The sequence below is a fragment of the Mustela nigripes genome, chromosome 16, assembly GCF_022355385.1.
Source record: "Mustela nigripes isolate SB6536 chromosome 16, MUSNIG.SB6536, whole genome shotgun sequence".
Lineage (NCBI taxonomy): Eukaryota > Metazoa > Chordata > Mammalia > Carnivora > Mustelidae > Mustela > Mustela nigripes.
In genome coordinates this window covers 11,475,011-11,500,937 of record NC_081572.1, presented here as the reverse complement: position 1 = coordinate 11,500,937, position 25,927 = coordinate 11,475,011, and the positions used below count along the sequence as shown (strand labels likewise).

The 25,927-nt window shown below is 47.8% G+C and overlaps 1 long non-coding RNA gene across 4 annotated transcripts; it reads right to left on the bottom strand.

The window, feature by feature from the left end:
* Positions 1-6,825: 6,825 nt before the first annotated feature.
* Positions 6,826-24,348, bottom strand: LOC132003648 (uncharacterized). Of its 4 annotated transcripts, XR_009400258.1 has the most exons (7): positions 23,079-24,348; positions 22,627-22,915; positions 22,221-22,268; positions 17,065-17,164; positions 16,333-16,436; positions 15,367-15,479; positions 6,826-8,023 (listed from the first exon to the last, which is right to left on the bottom strand). It is a non-coding gene; the product is annotated as an uncharacterized LOC132003648 (long non-coding RNA). The 4 variants fall into 4 exon arrangements; XR_009400259.1 differs by lacking the exon at positions 22,221-22,268 and having other exon boundaries at positions 23,079-24,345; XR_009400260.1 differs by lacking the exons at positions 17,065-17,164; positions 22,221-22,268 and having other exon boundaries at positions 23,079-24,340.
* Positions 24,349-25,927: the final 1,579 nt, after the last annotated feature.

The following is a 25,927-nucleotide window of genomic DNA, read 5'->3' as shown; positions in this document are numbered from 1 at the left end:
CCACACCTGGTGACCCTGGCTGTTCGATCTGGGGGTATGAAAGAAAAAGAAGACTTAGAACCTTTCTGGAAGGTTCCCTGCCTCCTCCTCATGCAAATATTGCTCAGAAATTATCTTGGCCCATTAGGGGGGTCATCAAAAGTACAGTACATCACAAAGCACAGGGTTGGGGGGGGTTGTATTTTTTTATTTTTTTGGTTTTTTGACAGAGATCACAAGTAGGCAGAGAGGCAAGCAGAGAGAAAGGAAGGGAAGCAGGCTCCCTGCCGAGCAAAGAGCCCGATTCAGGGCTCAATCCCAGGACCCTGGGATCATGACCTGAGCTGAAGGCAGAGGCTTTAACCCACTGAGCCACCCAGGCGCCCCACACAGCACCGTCTTATGAAAACTCCCTCCTCTATCTTTTTTTTTTAAATCCTAAATTGCGTTGTCTGGCTGTATTCAGAGAGCATACCTTTCACAAGGAAGCACCAGACATGAACAGGTAAATGGAACAAAACCATGCCTTGCTGTGTCCCCACTGTCCCCCCCACTCTGTGGGGTACCCTGCTGTCTGTCTATGGACCTGCTGCTCCCACTGGAATTTTCTCTAATGAATGACGTCTGCTACCTTCTGGTGAAGGGTGTTATTATTTCATATTTATATCTATAGAAAATTTGGAACTGTGGGGTTTTTTTAAATGACATTAAGAGAAAAGGCATTTTTCACAACTTGACGTGGGCTTTGGTTTTCAAGATAGCGTTGGGGCTGAGGGGAGGTATGAAGGCCTCAAGGCACAAGATGTGTGTTCTGGGCCCTGCTCTATTTCTCACAGGATGTGTGACTTTTTTTAGATTGCTTTATTGAAGTGTAATTGACATACACCAAAAAGCACCATATTTGAAGTGTACAATTTTATAAGTTTTGATACAACACATCCGTGATCAAGGGAAGGAACATGTTCATAACCCCCAGAAGTGTCCTTTGTGATGCCTCCTCCTCCTGTCCCTAAGCAACCACCCGTCCTTTTTCTGTCACTATGAATTAGTTGGATCAAGCTGCCTAATCTCTAATCAAGTCTCTAGTTCACTAATCTCTCCAATTCACTAGTTTCTTATTAGTAATAAGGAAATATCAAATTTGATGAATCTAGAAGTCCTCTCCTATTTTAAAATCATATGATTTTAATATTGAAAGTAGAATGAAAAACTCCATCGGCCCCAAGGCTGGCAGAATGGAAACTAGTGCTCCCTGCGACGCCCCCTCTGAACTTCAACCAGCCACCCCAAAAAATGGGATTCCGTGGAACAGACATTCCAAAGTGCTGAGTCCCCAAATGATTTCACTCATATGTGGAATTTAAGAAACAAAATAGATGACCTTAGGGGAAGGAAAGGAAAAATAAAATAAGGTAAAAACAGAGAGGGAGGTACACCATAAGAGACTAAGAGACTTTTTTTTTTTTTTTGTAAAGATTTTATTTATTTGACAGAGAGAGAGAGAGAGATCACAAGTAGGCAGAGAGGCAGGCGGGGGCAGAGGTGGGGAAGCAGGCTCCCTGCTGAGCAGAAAGTCCAAAAGATGTGGGGCTCGATCCCAGGACACTGAGATCATGACCTGAGCTGAAGGCAGAGGCTTAACCCACTGAGCCACCCAGGCGTCCCCCTAAGAGACTTTTAACTCTAGGAAATAAACTGAGGGTTGCTGGAGGGGAGGGGGAGGGGGATGGGGTGACTGGGTGATGGACATTAAGGAGCGCGTGTGATGGAATGAGACGGAGTGTTCTATGCCACTGATGAATCACCAAATTCTCCCCCTGAAATGAATAATACACTAGATGTTCACAAAATTGAACTTAAATTAAAAAATAATAAATTTTTTAAAGGGCTAAGTGCTACCATCTACATATGCCAACCATTCCTGCCACACATGAGCAAGAGGAGAAGGGGTTGGGAGGTGAGAAAGACCCACTTTAGGAGAAGAGACCCCAGGAAAATGTATCACTCGGTTCACCCCCGGAGTCTGAGTCTCACTGAAGTCCCCTTCTGATGTCAGACCTGCCGTGCCCATCCTTCAAGGATGCTGAAACCAAGTGCACACAGCCTGGGGTCCTCTGCTGACCCTCGGACTCTCCCCCTGCCTGTGTGGGTGGCTCAGGCACCACTGCCCGGGTCCCCTGCCCCTCTCCCTGCTGCCAGCAGCCATCCCTGCCTTTCGTGAAGAGACCAGAGAGGGCAGCAGAGAGCAAATGTCTTTCTTAAGGCTTTCCAAAACAGGCGATTTTTCAAAATCTCAGCCCTTTCTGCTTTTCTCTTGGTTTCCCCAGGAAAGGCAATGTCTGAAGGGCTATAGCAAGACAGCCCATAAAGGAAATGCAAATAAAATAAAAACATTAGCCCCTGCTAGACTATCTTCTAACATCTATAAGTCCTTTTTATAAAAGATCTTATTTTATTTTATTTTGACAGACAGAGATCACAAGTAGGCAGAGAGGCAGGCAGAGAGAGGGAAGCAGGCTCCCCGCTGAGCAACGAGCCCAACGTGGGGTTCGATCCCAGGACCCAGAGAGCATGACCCAAGCTGAAGGCAGAGGTTTAACCCACTGACCCATGGAGTCTGTGCCTCGCGTTTTCCACTCATTTTCTTCAGAGGTTGCATTTGAAGACCTACTTCACCCCTGCTCCTTCCTCTTTGCTCCCATGTCCAGATCTAATAATGCTTTCTCTCTCTTCTTTCTTTTTTCTCCTTTTCGCTCGTTGGAGAAAGAGGGATGTTCAGATACATCACCTGAACCTTGGAAAAGCCAGTTCTGCTTTTCCTTTCTCTGTTTATCTTTGGTAGTCAGTCCCTCTGGGTTCAAACCTCAGGCCACCTTACAGACACCAGATTTGGTGTAAAAAGTGCAAACTATCCTGGAGCTCCTGGGTGGCTCAGATGGTTAAGCATCTGCCTTCAGCTCAGGTCATGATCCCAGGGTCCTGGGATGGAATCCTGCATCAGCTCCTGGCTCAGTGGGGAGCCTGCTTCTCCTTCTCCCTCTGCTCATGTTCTCTCTCTCTCTCTCTGCCTCAAAGGAATAAATAAAATCTTTATAAAAAATTAAAGAGTACAAACCCTTAGGACAAGAAGGAATCCCAGAGACTGGCTTCTAGAGAGTATGGGGCTTCTTCTTGGGTGATGAAAATGATCTGAAATGAGACAGTGGGTAATGCTGGAATGACCTCGTGAATATACTAAACAGGTTGAACTATACACTCTAGAAGGGGCACACTTATGGTCTGTGAATTACACCTCAATTCTTAAAAGTGCAAACCCAGAGAATTAATTGTCCCCAGCTATTGCTATTATTACACTGTCCTTCCCTTTCCAAAAGAGGTAGTACCTCCCATTCTCCTCCCTAATAAAGTTCATTCGTTCATTCGTTCAAAAATCAATGTGATTTTTCGGGCACGGTTTCCCTGCTCATCAACACAAGCGGCCTTTTCTAACCAGACCTGAAATGTTCTTTTTCTCCAGCCCGCAGAGGAATTTTTTTTTCACCATTATGTGTTTTCACCATTATGTCTTTTTTCTTGCCTAGTGGTCTGCTGATAAACCCCTGCTGCCTGTGTTTGACAAGTGAGATGCTCTCTGCTGCCCTCCATCAGAATCCAGATCAAGTCGTCCCCCGACCGCTCAAGGGGATGCTTCTCCCACCACCCCACCCCACCCTGCTCCTTCCACATGGAGTCTGTGCCTCGCGTTTTCCACTCACAACTTTGGGTTTGCAGCTACTTGCTGCATATCTTACATCCCCTCTGCATCAGTGAGTTTCACCAGGGATAAGGGCAGCCGGTGGCTTGAAAGTAGCGGTTTCTGGGTTTGGGTTTGAGTTTGGTTTTTTGGCAGGCCCATCTGATTTGCGGCATTGCCCATTGCTGTGGAATAAATACTCCTACTAATGTGACATTGGTGACCACAGACATACTGGATGGGACTTCTCTGTTAGTTCATGGTACAGCACCAAAAGATTGCAAAGGATTAGCAAAACCTGAATTGGGACATGGTTACATGAAAAGCAATTAGTGCAGCCACTATAGGAACATAGAGATGGATGGAAGTTAAGATGGGCACAGTAGGGTGCCTGGGTGGCTCAGTGGGTTAAGCCGCTGCCTTCTGCTCAGGTCATGATCTTAGGGTCCTGGGATCGAGTCCCGCATTGGGCTCTCTGCGCGGCGGGGAGCCTGCTTCCTCCTCTCTCTCTCCCTCTGCCTGCCTCTCTGCCTACTTGTGATCTCTCTCTCTCTCTCTCTCTCTGTCAAATAAATAAATAAATCTTTAAAAAAAAGAAAAGAAAAAGATGGGTACAGTGATGTTTCAGTAAGGCTTGACTTTAAACTGAACAATGTTTTCTCTTCCTCATTCTTTTTTTTCTTTAAAGATTTTTTATTTATTTTATTTGACAGAGAGAGAGATCACAAGTAGGTAGAGAGGTAGGCAGAGACAGAGGGGGAAGCAGGCTCCCTGCTGAGCAGAGAGCCCGATGCGGGGCTCGATCCCAGGACCCTGAGATCATGACCTGAGCCGAAGGCAGCGGCTTAATCCACTGAGCCACCCAGGCGCCCCTCTCTTCCTCATTCTTAAAGCCTCCTGCTCCCCTTCACTTGTTTTTTGGTAGAATCCTTTATTCCGAAATCAGTGTCAATACTGACATCCCACTGACCTCAATGTATACTTAGTAACGAGACTTCCATGACCAGTGCCCCTGCTGGTGATGAGACCACCTTGAAGATGTGACCAATCCGGCTGGCAGCATGGACCAGATTCCAATCCAAACTGCCCAGATCCTGTATATTCCAATAATACCCTACTCGGTCTTTTAACCCTGCTGGGTCTGCAGTTTGGAAGGCATTAGCCTGCTACATTCTCTTTTGCCTGGCAAAGCAATAAAACTTTCGTTCCCTTTTACCCCAAAACTCTGTCTTCGTGTTATATTTCAGCTCCAGAATACAGAGGTCAGTTTTCGACAACATTAGGACTCAGTGGGAAAACTCCCTAGCAACTAGAACCATCCTATAAACTAAATAGGTTATCTCTTGGCCCAGGAAACTGGGTGTCATTGGAGTGCCGTGGTGAAGATGAGATCTACACCACACTCAGTGGTAAACTATATAACCCAGTCCATCTCTTCCAACTCTAAGAATTTTTGAGTCTCAGATGGGCATGACTCCAAGGCCATATGGCAGAGAAATGGATGTTGTTATGACTCACTCAGTGTCACAGTCAGAGATTTAGGGAATCACTTGTGAGAAAGGTTTCCTGGCTGGCCTGATTTACCCGCTCTGTCCCCCTAATGAAGCCTTCCTCCCTTAGGCTCCCTGTCCACTTTGCATTATCTGTGTGAATTTTGCATATGAGCATTGGGTTTGCTGGGCGGTTTCTGATATCCTGAGGGCAGATTTGATCCCTCCAAAGGCAACAGCCATTTCTCCCAACAATCTCCAAGGCAAGAGACACGTTCTAAATTAGGGAAAGGAAGTAATAATTCACCAAGTCCGCCTTAGGTACCACTCTGTTCTATGAGAACAAGTCCATGACCAAGAGAAAATGGAATCTATAATCCCCAGGAATCAGACCATGTTTTGTAAGAAAATTTTTGTGACATCATGTGATTTTTCTCTACTTCCTTTTTATCATCTAGCATTTATTACATTTTCATTAGCTGTTCCTCCTTTCTCTGCTCTGTGTTGGAGAATACTCAGTTTTGTCCAACTAAGCCTTTATTGAGCACTGTTTCTGGGGTGGGTACTCCTTAAGCACTGAGTAAGACACAGCCCTGCCTTCAGGAGATTTCCAGTGGGAAAGAAAGGTATAAAATATAATTCTGGCACCATGCAGTGGATGATATTGCACTCTACGGGAGGCAGAAGGAAAAGTGAAAAAAAGGAAGGGTGGTAAGAGCGTGCTTGAGGGTAGACAGTGGTAACAGCGGTACCTAACAAGCATCACTACACCACATCAGTCCCCACCACAACCCTATGAAGCAAACCTCTAGCCTTCATATCCCCATTCAACAGATGAGAAAATGAGACTCACAGAAGATAAATAACAAGCTGAAATCCGTGATCCTACTAAGCGGCAAAACCAGAGCTGGGAACCTGGCAGTCGGGTTTTCCGACTGCGCCTTATCATCTACCTGGCCATGCTAGGATATCCTGATTGGCCAAACCTGGGTCACGTGCCCACCCCGGAAGTAGATTGAGGTTCAGAAAAATCATGGTGTTAGAATCAGAAAACAACAACAACAATAACAAAAAAAAAAGCCTGATTCTTCGGCAACCAAAATCAACAGCTGTCCACTGCAGAATCACTTCAGGACAACTCCTCTTTCTCCTGGATGATCTGCTTGGGATGAATTTTCCACAGATGGGATCTCAATGATCAGAACCTAAAACACATTAAATGACTTTTGATATAGAATGTTAAGTAGTTTTTCAACAGGATTGCCTCTTTTCATCCTGTTTGCCCAGAATGAACTTATTTTTACCACACCCTTATCTTTGTCAGATGCTATTGGGTTTAAACCTAGACAATGCTGGGGTACCTGGGTGGCTCAATCAGTTAGGCTTCTGCCTTCCCCGGGGTGTCCTGATCAGATGTCCTAGGATCAAGCCCTGCCTTGGGCTCCGGGCTCAGCGGGGAGTCTGCTTTCCTCCTGCTCCCATGCTCATGTGCTCGCGCTCTCTCTCTCTCTCTCGTGCATTTCTCTCTCTCAGTTAAATAAATAAAACCATTGAAAAAATGAATAAACCCAGACAACTCTAATTTTACTAGATTCTGTATTTATATTTGCATTGTCTTCCCTTTCTCCTTTTAGGGCAGAAAATCCAAATAAGAAGATTATATATAAGTTGGTTAACACAAAGCTTTTAACCAACAGAAGGGCCACTTGGGGCCCTGGAGACGAGGGGAAGGACAAGTGTGCCCACTTATCCCTGCAGTGTTAGTGGACAAAAGGACTGGGTCTTTGAAAAGAAAGGAGCAGCAGGTCCAGCCCCCACCTGGGGTTCAAGTTCAAAAGGTACTTATTCAGGGTCCCTTCACCCCTGTTACTGTTTTAAAGTTAGACCTCATGCCAGTAAAAAAGGTATGTGCACCTCTGCTAATAAAAATTAAAAAAAAAAAAAAAAAAAACAGTTAGAGGGGCGCCTAGCTGGCTCAGTCAGTAGAACATACCACTCTTGATCTCTGGGTTCTGAGTTCAAGCCACACCCTAGGCATGGAGCTTACCTTTAAAAATATAACTACCTAACTCAATAAATAAAACTAAAAATATAACTAAGATAGGGATAGATTAGATAGATAGATAGATGGTTAATAGGGAGATAGCAAGTACTGTTTAAAAAAAAAAAAAAAAAAAAGCTAGAAAACTGTTCAGACATTCCAGGGTGTCCCACTGTGAAAAATCTCCACTTTTCTAAATCATGAAGATGGCAATTCCCATCTGTCTTCCAGTAATGCTGCCAGATGCACACGTGAAAAAGGCCAGTAGGGTGTCCCAAAGACACAGATCGCTGCTCTACCCGGCGGACCGGCGCCCCCTTTCTTTCCCGCCATACAGCCGCCGGCGTCCAGACCATAGAGGTCAGGAGACCTCCAAAGTCCTAGAGAGGAAACGCGACGCTCGAAAGGCGGACTTCCGTCGAGGGCCTCTTCCGGCTCCGCCCCAGCCCTGCTGTGGGACGGGTTGGAGGCGGGGACGGGGGGTTTCGTCCTAAGTTCCTGCCTCAGGCTCGGGACTGTGGGAGGCCGGAGAACTGGGCGCGGGTCCCAGAAGGCGGGTCCGGGGTCCCCGCGGGCCGCCAGCTCTGAGGGACCAAGACACCGCAGGGCGGGGAGAAGGGCTTCCCGGAGGGGCCATCCCTGAAGCCGTGGGGTCGGCCCGTTTGTCCCCGAAGTGATGCCTCGCGTTCGGCCCCTCGGATACCCAGAACCGTGGACTTGTTTCCTTGCGATGACTTCTCGGGGCCGTCTGGCTTGTAGAAAGGGATGGCGACACCCCAGCTGAAAAAAAGAAAGCAACAACAACAACAAAACAAAAAAACGCCATTTAGGGCGCGTTCCCGCGTACCAGAGAGAACGGCCTCCTCGTCCATTTAAAACAGTCCAATAACTAAAACTGAAATAAGGGCCTTAGTATTTCATTGTGGCCAGAAAAGGGAAACGGAGTCGGGTGGAATCATGATGAACTGTGGCCCAGGAAGAAGGGGGGGCGGGGGCAGAGGAGCCCCCAGAGGGCAGTTTGGAAGGAGGTGGGGACACCCTCCCAGTGGGAGAGGAGGGTGCAGGCTTGAAATAAAAAAAGATCTGTTTACCGAGGGGAAATGGGACACTCTCCATTGCAGCTTGTTTGCGGGATGCAGGCCTGGTTCTTTCTCTTCTTCGGACAGGCCGACTGCCTGAATATTGGAACTCGATTGTCCTTGATTTTATTTATTTTTTATTTTTTTTTATTTTATTATTTTTTTAAGTGAAGTGTATTCTTTTTTATTTTTAAAATTATTTATTTGACAGAGATGACAAGTAGGCAGAGAAGCAAGCAGAGAGGAGGAAGCAGGCTCCCCGCTGAGCAGAGGGCCAGATGCAGGGCTCCATCCCAGGACCCTGGGATCATGACCTGAACCAAGGCAGAGGCTTTTTTCTTTCTTTCTTTCTTTCTTTCTTTCTTTCTTTCTTTCTTTCTTTCTTTCTTTTTTTTTTTTTTTTTTTTTATTTAACAGACAGATCACAAGTAGGCAGAGAGAGGGGGAAGCAGACTCCCCGCTGAGCAGAGAGCTTGATGTGGGATCTGATCCCGGGGACCCTGAGACCATGACCTGAGCCGAAGGCAGAGCCTTGAACCCGCTGAGCCACCCAGGCGCCCCTGTCCTCCATTTAAAAGTGAGGATAAAAAGTAATCATTATAAAAAACTCAGTGAAGATGAGGTCTGCCATCTCTCCTGCTGTGGGTGATTGTACGGTGGCCTGGGTTCTTTGGTGAAACTTGTTTTACTAGATCGTGGAATACTTCACATCATGGGTTCGGCATAATGGATGAAGAAGCTTGGGATCTGAACTGTGCCCTCTTGGCACGGTTAATGAGAGACCACAGAATTGTTCTGAGAAGCCCTGTAGTAATGGAACTTGTCTAACTTTGTTTAGCGTGGTGTTTCTCAAGCATCTGACCACAGAAACTTTTGAGTAACACCCTATTAATATCTCTCCAGTGCGGTTTTTCCCAGAACAAATTTTGGGAAATACTGACAGAGAAACCATTCACCTGGGCGCTGACCAGCTCAGAAGTCACTCTCACTTCTCAAAAGCCATTTCAGATGGACTTTTGTTGAAAATCATCTGGATTTCAGTAAAGACAGTTCCTTGAGAGAATGGTCCATAATTAACAAAGTACTACAACCCATGTAACCTTTGGAATAGGAAGGAAACCCTCCTTGCCTCTCCTACATGTCGTGGACAGTAGATAGTATCTCAATATTATTGAGCAAATACTATCAAAATATAATTTAAAACAATGGAAATAATAATCTGGGGAGAAAAAAACATGAACTGTTCCCAGCGAACATTCTACAGTTAAGCCTTCTTGATGACAAACCAAGGAAATCTATTCATGGACTCCTAGAAGGACCTACTTTAAATAGAATGTCCTAGAAGGACCTACTTTAAATAGAATGTAGCTAAAAAACCATGTAAGTGAGTTGTACCTATGACATTCAGTGACATTCACTGCAAACTTGCCCTCACATAGAATAAAATGCCATACAAGTATCGTCTTGAACTTTGCTCAGGATTGCTTAGTTACTGAAGTAACAACAGAAGCTCTTAATGAGATAGTTTCACTTTTGGCACAAACCTCTGTCAGGGAGAGCTTTGAAGTAACTTCTTAGTATGTTACTAAATTTGCGGTTTGGAGCAAAACCCGCCTAAAGATGAGGGTGAGAATAGGTTGGACAGTCCTTGTTCCATTGTGTAGTGCCAGAAACCTAGTTTTATTACTTTGCACAGAGGTAAGAAGGCTCCAGAAGACACGCTAATACTAACCAAACTCAAAAGAGATTGATGTATAAACCTAGAGTGGGAGTTAATTCCTTTCTAGTGAAAAATACAATCTTCAGTCATCTGGATAATTTTATTTGCGAAGAGTGTGTTCCTTCTTGAAGGAAGGTCTACATGGGAGACCCGATTGTTACAGTACCGTATGTTGTATTGAAGACAAATCAACAAGGAGAATGATATCCAAATTTAATAGCATCTGGTGTCTTCACTCTACAGATACACCTGTCAGCTTGGCTGGATATTTATGTTCACGACTAAAAGGCACTCTCTCCTGTGGTGCTAGAGGCAAGATAAAAACTTGCTTTTTGAACATCCCTTTCAGAGATCCTCTCCCCATATTCTTTCTCAAGCTAGAGTACAATGCATTTCACTTGGTTTAAGCTTTTCTGTTTACAGCCTCTATCCAGCTGTGCCTCCCTGAAGTTGCTCCCAGCTCACCAAGTTTGGATTTGGGGTCTGTGTAGATAGTCTCTCTGTCCTTTCCACTGATGATTGATTTCATTCTATATATTTGATCTCTTTCCGAAATTGAAGTACTTATTGGCCCTCTTGTTGGTTCAAAACCTTAGGAGCTTCCTGGGTGAAATCTGGAACTGTTCGCCATGCACAGAGCACAAGGAGAGACCAAAGAAAAAGGCCAACCCCAGATTAGTAGGTAGTGGGTCTAATATGCAAGGCTTGTCTTGGGTGGCTATAAGATGAGTAAATCTCATTCACCCACCAGAATGTTAAAAGTTTATTCAGGAGCCTTAATGGGGTTCAGTCCTGTGTACTGTCCACATGAACTCAACACAAATTGCTCTCTCAAAGCTATGTTCTTGAAAATGACTCTCACCATGGGAGCAGCAGACAGAATATAAACTTCAAGGATGGGAGGGGTGAGGAGCCTCCAGTTGCCCAGGTCCAGCCTAAGGGTCAACTGGTGACCGATGTCCACTTGATGACTTCCTCCAACACTCATTTAACCCATCCAAGAACCAAAACCTGTATTCGTGTATTTAATAATCTTCATTCCTCTATGAAACTGTACTTGATGTTAAGACTAACTGCAGAAAATTTTCTAATCAAATAGGACCCTTCAATTCCATTGGGTACATAGTCAAAATTTGTCCCTTATTGAGATATTAGAGCTATAATTATCTAGATAGCTCTTAGGTATTTTCTCCACTTCTAATTATAAATTCCAGTAGTGACCGACTTTGTGTATATTTTATATATGCTCCCAACAGCAGCTGTCATTTATCTACATTAGGTCTTAATTTAGTATACTTGAAGAGTGGCCTGGAAGAGGAATTTCCAGGAATTTGAAGAGCTAGCTCTTGGGGTTTGAGCTCAACAGCACCTATCTGCGACAAATTAATAATTAAGGGGCTGAAGAACTTAAGGTCCCCATGCTCCACCTACACAAGAGGAGGGTAGAAAAAGAAGACTACTGGGGGCAGAAATGCAGCCAGGAAAATAGCACCAGGCCAGGCAAGAGATCTTACGTAAGTGCTTTAGGAAATTCTCATACAGGGGCACCTGGGTGGCTCAGTGGGTTAAAGCCTCTGCCTTCGGCTCAGGTCATGATCCCAGGGTCCTGGGATCGAGTCCTGCATCAGGTTCTCTGCTCCGCAGTGAACCTGCTTCCTCCTCTCTCTCTGCCTGCCTCTCTGCCTACTTGTGAGCTCTCTCTCTGTCAAATAAATAAATAAAATCTTTTTTAAAAAAATAAAGAAAATTCTCATACCAAGTGATGTCAACAACCCATGAGATTTTGGGCTGCTCCAAGAGCTGTGTCGTGAACTGAGTCCAGACATTCACACAGAAGAGCAGGTACCAGAGCTGCTCACACCACAGTAGTTCCTGTTATTCTGCAAGAGGATGCCAGACCCCAGTGGGAACAGCACCTACCAAGTGCAGAAGAAACTGCCATTGTTTTAGAAGCTCTTGGGGAGATTCAGGATAATGGGTAAAATGTAAGAGGTTTGAGCATGTGGAGAGTTGGAGAAGGTGGGCACAGAGGGCTGGGACCACCAAGCCAGCTGCGTAGTCCCAGCAGCGGTAGAGACGGGATCCTAAGATGGTCTCTACCAGGCTGGACTGAAAATCTTGGTCTCTTCAATCTGACTCCCTCAGAGCTTGCCCTACAGCTTACTGTCCTTGGAAATGAGTGAAGATTTGGTCTTGTTGCAAATCTGGCACACAGCTCCTAAACCCTTGGCATCTCAGCAGTGTTAAGAGTGTCTTTTGGATGCTGAAGAGATGGCTGGTGGCTGGAGGCCCTCAGGGCTGATCTCCAGAAAGACCAAGGCTTGACTAGAAGGTTGGACGTTTCAGCCCCATCCCCTGACTTCTAGAGGGAGGAGAGGGGCTAGAGTCCATCACTAATGTCTAGTGATGTAATCAATCATGCCTATATAATGAAACCTCCCTAAAAACCTCAAAATGATGGGCTCAGGGAGTTTCAGGGTTGGTGAACACATGTAGGTTCAGTGGCTCACCCTGAGAGAGCTTGGAAGTTCCAAACACCCCACCACCCTCCCGTGCATCTCTGCCGTTTGCTTGTTCCTAAATTGTATCCATTATAATCAACTGCTAATAGTAAGTAAAACGATTTGTGAGTTCTAGGAGTAGGTCTAGTGAGTTATCCAACCATGTGCTTGGGGATGCTGTGGATTGATAGCCAGTCATCAGAAGTACTGGTGACCTGGGACTTGGACAGGCATCTAACATGGGGACAGTCTTGTAGGACTGAGATCGTAAACCTGTGGAGTCTGATGCCAACCCCAGGTAGTGTCAGAACTGAACTGAACTGTGAGACACCCAGTCGGTGTTGAAAAACTGATTGGTGTCAGGAAAGAAAACAAAAAACAAAAGCCCCATTCTTGAATACAGATGCAAAACTTCAATAAAATATTAGTAAATAAAATCAAGCATCCAGGGGTGTCTGGGTGGCTCAGTCCATGGAGCGTCTGACTTCAACTCAGGTCGTGATCTCAGGGTCCTGGGATGGAGCCCCATGTCAGGTTCCCTGCTCAGTGGGGAGCCTGCTTCTCCCTCTGCCCCTCCCCCTACCTCGTGCATGCATGCAAGTGTGTGCTCGCTCTCTCTCTCTCTCTCTCAAATAAATTAAATCTTTAAAAGTAAATAGATAAAGTAGATAGAAAAAATCAAGCATCCAACTAAGGTTGCAAGGATGATTCAATATTCTAAAAATCAATCAAGGTAATCATCACAGTAGAAAAAAATTCATTAAACTTCAGAGATGCCTTGTTTTGTTGTGCTGCATTTTATTCACATCACAGATCCTGTGTTTTTCACAAATTGAAGGTTGGTGGCAACCCTGAGTCAAGCAAATCTTTTGGCTCTGTTTTCCCAGCAGCATTTGGTCACTTCATGTCTCTGGGTCACATTCTATAATTCCCACAAAATTTCAGACTTTTTCTTTTTTCTTTTTTAAGATTTTATTTACTTATTTGAAAGAGAGAGCACAGAAGGAGAAGGAGAGAGAGAAGCAGACTCCCCCACTGAACAAGGAGCCCAACATGGGGTTCGACCCCAGGACCCTGGGATCACGACCCAAGATGAAGGCAGCCACTTAATCAACAGCCAACCAGTCTCTCCTCAAACTTTTACATTATTATTATATTTGTTAGAGTGGATCTGTGATCAGTGATTACCACTCACTGGAAACTCAGATGAAGTTAGCATGTTTTAGCCATAAAGTCTTTTTAAAATAAAGTATTTTTTTTAAAGATTTTATTTATTTATCCAACAGACAGAGATCACAAGCAGGCAGAGAGGCAGGCAGAGAGAGAGGAGGAAGCAGGCTCCCCGCTGAGCAGAGAGCCCGATGCGGGGCTCAATCCCAGGACCCTGGGACCTTGACCTGAGCCGAAGGCAGAGGCTTTAACCCACTGAGCCACCCAGGCTCCCCTAAAATAAAGTATTTTTAATTAAGATACATACATTGTATATGCAAGCATAACGCTCTTGCACATTTACTAGAACACAGTATAGGGCAAACACAACTTTTACAGACACCGGGAAACCAAAAAATTCACTTGACTCGCCTTATTGCCATGTTTGCCTTATTACAGTGGTCAGGAACCAACCTCAAAATATCTCCAAGGTAGGCACGTCTCTGGATGCACACATAAAAGGATGACTTTGGGGAAAGTGATTTCAAAAAAGTGATACTGAATTCATCTCGCCTTCCTCCCTCCCCCTGAGTTTTGTCCCTCCAGTTGGGATTAATTTGTAGGGAGCTGTAGTCTCTGCTGGCCCTTGCCTGTGCCATCGACTATACCACTTGTCATGTTACAAGGGCCCTTGATTCTGTAATCATGGCACCCCGTGGCTTTACACATTGCTCCCCATCTCTGGCTCTGCGTCTTTTACTGATTCTTCAGTCTGCAAGACAAAAGAGATGGAGGCTGACAAGTAGGTACTACTGAGTGACTTATCACTGTAGTAAGTACTCTGGTGGGTACCAGACGGACAGAGAGGAACCGAGGTCCTCACCAAAGGTCCCAGTGCGGATAAACGGCAGGGCTGAAATGTGAGATGTGAACCCAATCAGTCTCGTTCCAATATTCATCCTCTTAATCATTCCATGTCCCTAAATCTACATGCACGTAAACCAGCCAGGATGCTAAGCGCTGTCAGACAGACATAAGGTACCCAATACCATCAAAGTACAAAGGAAAGTGATTAGTTCTGAATGGGCGTGGGTTGATTCTGGAAAGTTTTTTTTTTTTTTAAGATTTTATTTATTTATTTGACAGAGATAGACATAGCGAGAAAGGAACACAAGCAGAGGGGAGTGGGAGAGGGAGAAGCAGGCTCCCCACCAAGCAGGGAGCCCGACGCGGGTCTCAATCCCAGGACCCTGGGACCATGACCCAAGCCTAAGGCAGACGCTCAACCGACTGAGCCACCCAGGTGCCCTGGAAAGATTTTAAAGAAAGAGGCAGCAGAACTCCCGGGGGGCTCAGCCGGTTAAGTGTCTGCCTTCGGCTCAGGTCATGATCCTGGGGTTTGGGGATCAAGTCTGAGGTCGGGCTCCCTCCCAGCTTAGCTCACCGTGGAGTCTGCGTCTCCCTCTGCCCCTCCTCCCACCTCTCCTGTCACTTGGGCTTGCTCTCTCTCAGATAATAAAATCTTTAAAAAAAAAAAAAAAAAAAAAAAAGAGGTAGCATTTAAATGGAGACTTAGAAGGTGAAGATTTGGGCAGAAGATAAGGCTGTATTAGGACAGACTGGACCGCACTGTGGAATCAAAAACTTCACACAACAAAAATCGATTTCTCTTACGCAAATGCAAAATCCAGTGGGCCATGGTCCGGGGCATTCTGTCAGGGTCCTGACTCTGAGATCCAGGCTGCTGCCACCGCTGGTCCTGCCTCCCAGCAGTTGCTTTCCTGATCCTGATGCAGGGACAGAGACAACACTGAGGGGTGTACACACCTACATTTCACTGCTTTCAGCCCGGGAGCCACACACATCCCGTCTGCTTGCGGGCCCCCTGGTTCTAATGGGAGAGCACAGGGTGAGAACGCCTTGCCTCGCCCCAGGGAAAGGGGGCATCCCAGACCGGGGGAGCAAACGTGTGCAAAGGCCTGAGAGCACCGAAAGGCATGGTGTGTGGGGGGGAGAAACAGAGGGATGCAGGACCCAGAAGACCGCCAATGTCATTTCACACGTGTATCGGTCCCTGCCCTAGAGCAAATTACCATCAAGGGGCATGGGCTGAGTGGCTTAAACAACAGAAACTCTTTTTCTCCTGGGGGTCGAGGCTGGGAAGTCTGAGATCAGGGTGTCAGCAAAGTGGGTTTCTTCCAAGCCTCTCTCCTTGGCTGGCAGGTGGCCATCCCTCCGCCTAGTGTCCCGTGTGTCTCTCTGTGTGTCTTAATCTCTTCTTATAGGAACACCAGTCACACTGGATGAGACCCTCCCCTACTGGCCTCATTTGAACTTAAATCACCTCTTTGAAGGTTCTGTCTGCCAGGAACTCAATGTTTGTGACCCTCCCCCTCCCCATTTGGACGGTGAAGCTCTCAACCACCAGGAAGACTGTATTTAGAGATGGGGCCTTTCCGGAAGTCATTAAGGTTAAATGAGGTCAGAAAGATGGGGCCACGCTCAGATAGGATTCGTGCTTGTAAGAAGAGACCCGAGGGCCCCCTCCCCCCGCCCCAACTCTCTCCGGGGTCTCCTGCGGACCCAGCCAGGGGGTCGCTGCCTACAAGCCAAGGACAGAGTTGTCAGAATAAAACCCACCTTGCCAGCACCTTGCTCTCTGGCCTCCAGGACAGGGAGACAGGACATTTCTGCTGTGGAAGCTCCCCCAGTCGGTGGGATTTTATTTCGGCTGCCAGGGTAGACTAAGATAACATCCGAATATAGTTACATTCTGAGGTCCTGGTGGTGAGAACTTGAACACGGGACTCTGGGGTTGTGGGGGCGGGGGTGGGACTCGATTCAGCCCGCAGCCCCGGGCCACTGGGGGCTCTCAGGAAGGAGCATCATCGTCTGCCTTGGTTGGTAGACGGTAATGAGAAAGGGGACGTGCAGCAGCGGGGGCCCCAAGAACTGGTGCAAGCCGCGGTCTGGGCTGTTGCAGCAGGAACAAGACGGGGTGCAGGCCGGAAGCACCTGCAGGTGTGATCCCTTGTCCTTGGACACCGGGAACAACTTGGTGAGGGAAAGAGAACAGGATCCGAGGCTTTCCAGCCTCCCTGCCAGGCAAATGGAGGTATCTGGGTCCAAGCTAGGAAACCCAAACACAGCAGCCTGTTTGGGAAAAGCAAGACTTTGGGTGGGTGCTGGTCTGCCGGCACAGACGCCCAGAAGCATCCAGGAGATGTCGGACCTCCAGCCTCGGTCTCCAGCTCCAGGGAGGGAGGGGAGAGGGCATCCCAGGGTGCAAGCACAGCCCAAGCAGAGGGAGGGACGCAGGAAGTATCCGGGTCGGTGCAGATAACCACAGTGAGACCGAAGGTCTTTCCTCACCATTCCCATAGCCGCCAGGTCTGGCCTGCCACATCTTCATCTGGAGGACCCCTGCCAACCATGGCTCCCTCTTGATTGAACTCTTTCAATCCTGCAGTAGCTTTTATATTTTTAACGTGTTTACTCATTTGAGAGAGCAAGAGAGCCTGAGCGACAGCAGAGAGAAGTAGACCCCCCCCACCCCCGCCCTCAAGCAGGGAGCCCAACACGGGGCTCAATCCCAGGACCCCAGGATCATGACCTGAGCCAAAGGCACACGCTTCCCCAACTGAGCCACCCAGGTGCCCCTCTGCCACAGTGATTTTCCTGCTATTCATCCCAAGTCTGTGCAACAAAGCCCTCTCAGTGCCTGAATGTACCCGAGGTTCCAGTGGGACCACTGGTCTTCCCTGTATCAGGGAAGCATTCAGGTTCAGCTGTGTGACTCTGCGCCCATCATTGAACCTCTCTGAATCTCTGCAATTTTATCCACTGAGGGGGAAAAATGTAATTCCTGTCCCGTCTATCTAAAAGGGTAGCTGTGAAGAGCAAATGAAAACATTGACTATGAAACAGATACTCTCTAAGGCAACACAGAAATAGTGACAGCTGGGGGTGGGGGTGCCGGTGACAGAAGTTATTGTCACAATCTGCCCTTCAGAGACCAGTCAAAAGAAAAACAGAGCCGGACAACCTTATCCAGAGAGAGAAATGTAATTGAATTCTTCTTATGAATCCAATTCCATGATTGCTAAAAAAATACAACATAATCTTCGTCTTCCGGGAGCTGGGGTAGCAGGACAGCCAGAGGTCAACACCAAGCACGGAAGAAAGTGTGCCTCATGTGGACCTCAAAGGGGGCGAAGATGATCAGGATGGTCAGGGAATGCTTCCTGGAGGAAGTGGACTTGGAAGGAAGCCTGGGATGCGGCCAAGGTAGAGAGGAAGGAGGTATACACAGACCCGGCTACATTAGAAAGAAGAGTTGAGCAGGAGAGCCTGAACTGGAGAAAGTCTACCTGCCACCCCTACTCAGAAGTCAACATGGGGAGCAGGGGCTGGGATTCCTCTTTCCTTCTACTGCTAAACCAGTATTTGCTGCTGAACCACCATCCTTAGAAAGGGGCTAGAATCAGGTGCATTGTCCATTGAAACCATTCCAGACGCAGTGCCCACCACGCTGCCAGCCCGTGGGGGCCCACGTGGCACCCAGGGCTCCTCGTGCAAAGCTGACTGCACACTTCATCTGCAGGGACACTTTACAGGCTCGCAGATGGCTCCGGAACCGTGACAGCAACTTGGCCACTAGACCAGCCAGGGGCCCGCAGCAGCAAGGGAGCAGAGGGGCTGGGAGGAGGCTGCATCTCCTGGACATCGGGGGGCTGGGGGAGCCACCGGCTGTGGGGGTCCCCTCCTTGTAGCAGCAGCCAGAGGTGCCTTCTTCCCCAACACATACAGACACACACACACACACACACACTCTGTCAAGCTAGAGTTAGTTTCTAATGACACGGCTGAATACTTCCTCCTTTACTCATAACTTCTCAGGTTATAAATAACTTTTACCAAAAATACTACATTTCACTGGATGAAATGGCCATCTTCTTGGTAGAGGGTCAGTGGGGAGGGTTGTGGTGGGGGGATCCTAGGCAGCAGACGGAGGAGCTTTTACAAATGGGGCCACTTAGAAATTGAAACTTCTCTGATAAAAATATCCAGCAGGTTCCTTTCTTTCCCTCTGTGTTTAAAAAAAAAAAAAATCAGTCTATGAAAAATTTGAAACTAACCTCCAAAGATCAATAAGAACTATTTTAAAACACCCAGGAAAAAAAGAGGCAGATTTCTTGCCAGCAAGGAGGTCCCACTGTGTATGAAGGGAGGTCTCGCCGGGGAGAGGGGAGTGTGTGTGTCCCACGTATATCTTTCCGGAGTTGCTATGGCCTGAATGTTTGTGTGACCCTAATAGTCACAAGGGGAAACTTAAAATCCAAAACGAATGAAGAACAGCCTTGAAAATTCCCTAAGCAGGAAAGAAAAAAACAACAACCAAAAGCCAGTGTAGTTGTACAAAGATTGATGTCGCTTATTTTGCAAGGCTAACTTGACCTGGGTTGTTTCTTGCTTACACCTCTGGAATTATAAGCAAATGTGAACTGTTGCCCCTGGTTGATGTGAGGTAAGCACGGCCGACTTCCTTATCATTTAGGAAAATTCTAATATTAAAACCAATCCCTATAAAAAATTAACTCGCTGCCTTCACGCGTTCTAAGTTGTTTTTGGACAGTATGTCCCTGAGCCTCATTCCGTGCTTTGGTCTGAGTGCTCCTGTTTTGCAAACTGTCTTTTACCATCAGCTTTTACTAATTACTATCTCAGTGATTCATTAGTTTTATTTCTGTAAAGTCTTCGTCAATGAGATTAGCGCCCTGAGAATCGAAGAGACCCCAGCGAGCTTTCTGGCCCTTTCCACCATGTGAGGACACCGCACGCAGTATGGGACTGGGAAGAGGGTTCTCACCAGACCCGACCACGCTGGCGTCTCAGACTTCCAGCCTCCTGAACTGGGAGAAATAAATTTCTGTTGTTTATAAGCTAGCCAGGCTGTGGTATTTTGTTCGAGCACTGTCTAAGACAAGAATCTTTCCATTGGGGTCCAGAATAATTTTCCTCTGACCTTTTCCAATGTAAATTCACTTAAATGGTTCCTTAAAAAAGAGTCATCATAAATCTAACATGTACAGTGTGGGACCAACTCCCAAAGTCTCAGAGAGGTGATCTTGGCCATCTCCTTATCCACCAATAAAAAAAAGTGCACACGCACACACACACACACACACACACACACACTGCTGTCCAGACCACAGCCTCCTGGCTCCATAGAATCCTGACTTCTTCACGACTAACTCCTGAGGCCACAAATAAAAGCTGCAAGAAAGTAGTTGTCCTTGGCTTCTCTGACCCCACAACGAGCCTAGCGTTGCCCATCGCAGAGTCCCACTGGCTGAGGTAGGACATCAGGCACTGCTGAGAATCCAGACGGTCACTACAAGCCTGTCGGAAGCAAGAGTGTCTAGAGCCCATCCACCCACGGTCACGGTTTCCCCTCATGTGAAGTGGCGGTCACTCTCCATAAGGTGTCAGAGAGCAAAGTGTTCCTATAAATCAGAGAGGGCTTCCTGGTGACCAACCTAATCATATCCTTTGTTGTGCAAAGACGTAACAGGGTCCCAAGCACCCTACTCTCTTCTCCAGCAGGGCTCCTGTCCTGTCGCGTCCCGCCCTGTCCACTGCCACCAAGCACAGTCTGCAGGCTCGAGTCCCAGATGCCTTGCTAGCTGTGCCCAGCCCCCAAAAGTCCTCACTTCTGTTACATTCTCAACAACCACTGAGAACCTTTCCCAAGTATTGCAGAACCTCCCTCTGGAAAGAGAACTGCTGGATGGCCAACACCATCGGACTCCAGTCAACAACAGACACACAACAGATCCCCAGCTAAATGCGAGTCCTCCTGCTCCCGTGTCCCGCCCCTCTTCTGACACCCCGTCTGCCTCAAGAACACCCTTGCACCCTTCGAAAGCCAGCTAAACCACCACAGAACCTTCCAGAATCCTTTCACGATACTGCACCCAGGATACAGAATGTGCCCGCATAGGCACTTCCTCTACCTCCAAGTGTCTGTCGTGGCACCTGTGATGAGCCATGGGATTGGCATATGTGGCCGTCTCCCCCTACTAGACTAGAAGCCACTTGCAGGCAGGGATCAGGTCTCGAATGTCTCTGCCATCCCAGCATCTAACGATGTCTGAAGCACGGGAGATCCTCCGTGTACATGTGCTATGTGGAGACATATATATATTTTTGCTTTCCAAGCAATTCTAGATTTTTTTTAAATTCACTTATTTGACAGAGAGAGAGAGAGGAAGCACACAAACAAAGGAGAGAGGCTGGCAGATAAAAAGGGAGAAGCAGGCCCCCCCAGCTGAGCAGGGAGCCCAAAGCCGGGCTTGATCCCGGGACTCCCGGATCATGACTCAAGCCAAAAGCCCAACCAACTGAGCCACCCAGATGCCCCTCCCCAAGCATGTCTAAATCCATCCAAGCCTTCTTAAGATCCCTACTCCTTGTAGTCCTTGCCCAGGCCCAAAAGCCTCCCTAAATTGAACAGAAAAACACTTTAGAGGCCTGGAGGAACATTTTGTCCACCTCACCCCTAGCTGGCCAGAGCTGCCAGGACACAGGAGATAGGCTGGAATCAGAACAGAGCCCTGTGGGTGTCGGGGGCCACACCAGGCTGCCTAGCTACACTCTTCTGTCCACTGTGTGTCATTGGCTCACTGCCCTCAGGCAAAATTCCTGGACTGTAGAATTTCTTTTTTTTTTTTTTTAAGATTTTATTTATTTATTTGAGAGAGAGACAGTGAGAGAGAGCATGAGCGAGGAGAAGGTCAGAGAGCGAAGCAGACTCCCCATGGAGCCGGGAGCCCGATGTGGGACTCGATCCCGGGACTCCGGGATCATGACCTGAGCTAAAGGCAGTCGTCCAACCAACTGAGCCACCCAGGCATCCCTGGACTGTAGAATTTCTACCTCTTTCTTTCTGCCACATCTTTCTTTTTCCTTTTTTTTTTGAGAGAGAGAGACAGAGACAGAGGTGGAGAGGGGCAGAGGGGCAGAGGGAGAGGGAGAATCTTCAGCAGGCTCCACACCCAGCACAGAGCCCAATGCAGAACTCGCTCTCACGACCCTGATATCATGACCTGAGCTGAAACCAAGAGTCAGCAGCTTAACTAACTGAGCCACCCAGGCACCCCTCTTTCTGCCACATCTTAAGCAAGCCCATTAGCCCTCCCTGCTGGGGTGCCAGTCCCCACATCCTGCAACAGAAATCAGAAGTGGGCAGCAGCAGGGGCTGACGGGCCTGTCTACCCGATAGGTGCACTGGGCCTGAGATGGGGACACGGCAGTCTGAGGAGAAAGAAACAACCTCTGACCAGTAACCTTTCTTCCGGTCCTGGATAAGCCTGGCACTTTCTAGGCAGCTAGAGTTGTAGTGAACACAGGAGGACTTGGGTGAACTCTAAGCTCTGGGAAAAGAAGACGTGCCATCTTTCCTCTCCTTCACATCAGGCTGGTCTTTTGACCTTGATTTTGAGCTTGAATCTGACCACATCCCTCACCTGCTCCAAATTCCTCCGTAGCTTCTTCTGGGGGAAATCAGGCCACCTCTGAAAGGCACAGGAGATGGGTATGATCCGTTGTGGCCTCCCTGTCCAGCCTCACACTCCCCTGGTATAATAAATTCAGCAATAGCAAGCAACCTGCCTCCAACACCAGACTCGCTCCTGCCTCTGCTCTGGGACATGCCACCCCCACCCCCTGCGGCTTCGCTTCTGCCCTTCTTGGGCAGAAAGTCCCTTCAGTCTCAGCCTCAAGGCTCTCTGGATTTGGGGTGCCTCACACAGGATTGGAAATTCCGACCCACTGCAGGCAGCACACTTCAAGTTTTTGCTGTCCTAGTGAGACCAGTTTGACCAAATTGCACCAGTTTTTCCAGTCCTGGTCCTCAACAACCTGGTCTCTTACCTGTAAAATTGGGGGAAATAATGGGATCTCATAGGGTTGGTGAGAGGGCTGATCTCGGGAAGCAGCGGTAGGTAGCTGGGGAAGGGAGGAGCCAGGGGAAGGAAGGCAACACAGCGGGCATTCACGTGCAGACCAGCCTGTGGATCACCGGAGTTGGTGGGAACCGCTGGGGGAAAGGGCGTAGAACACCCTCGGAACAGTCCGGCCTGGGCTCATAGGAAGCTCTTCACCCTCCGACTTTCTGCCCAAGCACGGCTGACTCTTCAAGACCAGCGGGCAGCTTGCAAACCTGAACAGATAATGTTATTACAACACACGCCAGTTTGAAGACCACAGGGATGCCCTCCACTCCGGCCACACGCCCCGCGCCTCGCCAGCATCTCCGCGGACACTTCCCAGAGTTGGGACCCCCGCGCACCTCCCCGGGGCCCAGGGCACCGGACCGCGCTCACCTTCTGCAGAAATGCCATCCTCGGCCTGTACTGTTGGCCTTGGTGTCGGATCGTCATGCTGGACCCTGGATGAAGGCACCATCAGAAGCCGAGCCGAGCAGAGCGCAGGAGAAGAAGCCCCCGGCCAAGGCACCCGCGTGCCCGGCACTGGCACTAGCGTCCGGGTGGACGGGGGGCGGGGGCGGCTGCTGCCCGCGGCACCCCTTTACTCGGCCTTGGCCCCCGCCCCGGGAAAGCCGCTGGAATCTGCGCCAGCCAATCAGCGCGCCGCGCCGCGGGCTCATTAGCATCCCCTGCGCTGTCGCCCACTGCCGCCAGGGGGCGGTGTCTGGTCCTGGAGGGACCCCGCGGAGCCTCGGGTGGTGACACCCGCGTGTTCGGGGCGCCGCGAGTGGGAGCCTCTGTCGCAGAGAGCGAGCCTTGGAACGCATCCCTGAAACCTGGGGAAGTGAAGACAGTATACCGCGGAGTCTGGATCCCTGGCTAGGCTGCCACCGAGTCACTGCGTGGCCCTTAGCAAGTTGCTTCATCTTTCTGAGCATCAGTTCCTTATCTAATCGGAGAAAAGCGACTGAGCGGTGAGAAGTGACACCTGTCTGTCAAGGGCTTTGAGGTCAGACGGAAGAGCCGAGTTAATTGGCAATGAAGTGTGATGTTCACCTGCCGGTCGGCTGGCCATGAACCCTGGATTTCCCCCAGCTGTAGCATCTCAAGCAAGTTATGGAAATTTGGGGGGGCTTCATTTTCTCCATCTGATCAGTGAGGCTAGGGCATCCTCCTCTTTGTGTTTCTTTTGTGGGGGAGGGGGCACAGGGTTTTAAGATTACTGAGCTGACGCATGTAAAAGCACTTAGAATAGTGACTGACAGGTGGTGAGTATCAGTTAAACCATAGTTTCTCTCCTGTCTCTTGGGACACTTTCTTAAAAATTACCATGCCTGGGCGCCTCGGTGGCTCAGTGGGTTGAGCTGCTGCCTTCGGCTCGGGTCATGATCTCGGGGTCCTGGGATCGAGTCCCGCATTGGGCTCTCTGCTCAGCGGGGAGCCTGCTTCTCTCTCTCTCTCTGCCTGCCTCTCCGACTACTTGTGATCTCTCTGTCAAATAAATAAATAAAATCTTTAAAAAAAAAAAAAATTACCATGCCTGGGGCACCTGGGTGGCTCAGTTGGTTAAGTAACTGCCTTCAGCTCAGGTCATGATCCTGGAGTCCCAGGATTGAGTCTTGCCTCGGGGTCCCTGCTCGGCAGGGAGTCTGCTTCTCCCACTGACCTTTCTTCACTCATTCTCTCTCTCTATCTCCCTCTCAAATAAATAAATAAATATTTTTAAAAATTACCATGCCTAGTGGCTCCCTTGTATACATAGTCAGAGATATAGGTCGTCTCAGTATAGTGTGAGGACTCTGGTTGTAGAAAATGGAGGTAAGGGTATATACAGACTCTGGAATCCGATCACTTGGGCTCTAGTCTCTACTCTGGCTGTGTCTCTCTGGGTAAAACACTTAACCCCTCTGTGTTTCAGTTTCTGCAAAATGGGGATGGTGTAAGACTGGCTGCCTCATCCAGCTATTAAAGGGAAATGAAGGAGTAAATGAGTAGACATCACTTGTTACTATTATTAATATTAATGATATTACAGAGAGTGTGATAGTAAACACAAAACTTGAAATTAGGCTCAACTTGGCAGTTACTTCCTTTCCCTTGTCACTTTCTTCATCTGTAAAGGGAGGGGCTAGAACTAACCAATTTCTGACAAAATGAGACCTCCCAGGTCCAAGACTCAGGATTCTCAGGGTCAAGGACAACATGTCTATGTTTCATTTCTAGAGCCCGGAAGCAGGAGAGTGGCCCATGAAGCTGCTGTCACAGAGGACAGGCAGGCATTTGCCATAAAAGCCACAATCAGAGACCATCTCTGCAGATAATCTCGTTCCCATCCTGGTGGAAGAACCAAGTTCCTCCACCGCTATCCAGATATCTTGGTTCTGACTTAAAGTGCTGGAAAACGGTTTCAGAAACCAAATTCTGAAGTCCGGTTGACTCACAGGGAAATGACTTAACAAAAAGCCATGAGCTATAGCTCTCAGCCCCAGGGAGGCCACTGCATGGGTGCACGACAAGACAGCCAGGAAAGCACTCATTTCATCCAGGTTTTCAAATTTATTGGAATGGGTTTTAGCGAAGTAATTACAGAATCCTTTTCAATGTTTCTCCACTCTATTTTGTTGATTTGGGCTCCCTTTTTTTTTTTCTTGATTAGGTTAGATCATGATTTATCTATGATTTATCTATTATAGTGAGATTGTGTGTGTGTGTGTGTGTGTGTGTGTGTTTACTTGAGAACTGGGTTTTATTTAAAAGTTAGAACTTTAAGATCATCCAGTTTATGGATATTTATGATGTTTAGTTTAGTTAGCAGATCAGAACTGCAAACTAGAAGAATCTTTACATCTGTAGAATGACCACCTGTGTCACTTGGCATCTCTTCTCCTGAAATAGTTCCGCTTGTGGTCTCAAAGTGATCATGTTTGGGTGATAAATTACATGATCACCCTAATGGTGTGTTAATTTACTACTCTAACACTAATCTAATCAAGCCCCCTCATTTCCTAGCTGTGGGAGATATTATGGGGCATCAGAGAGAGAGAATAGGACCAGGACCCAAGAACTGGATTCTCAGCACAAATCTATTCCTGACCCATCAGGCGACCGCAGGTAAGACATCACCTCTCAAAGCCTCAGTTCCTGGTCAAAGTCTTCATTGCTTCCCCAAGCTTGCTCTACAAAATGCTTCTCAGAGGGTAATGTCCCCTGGGTATCTTGTTGAAATACAGAATCTTATTCAGCAA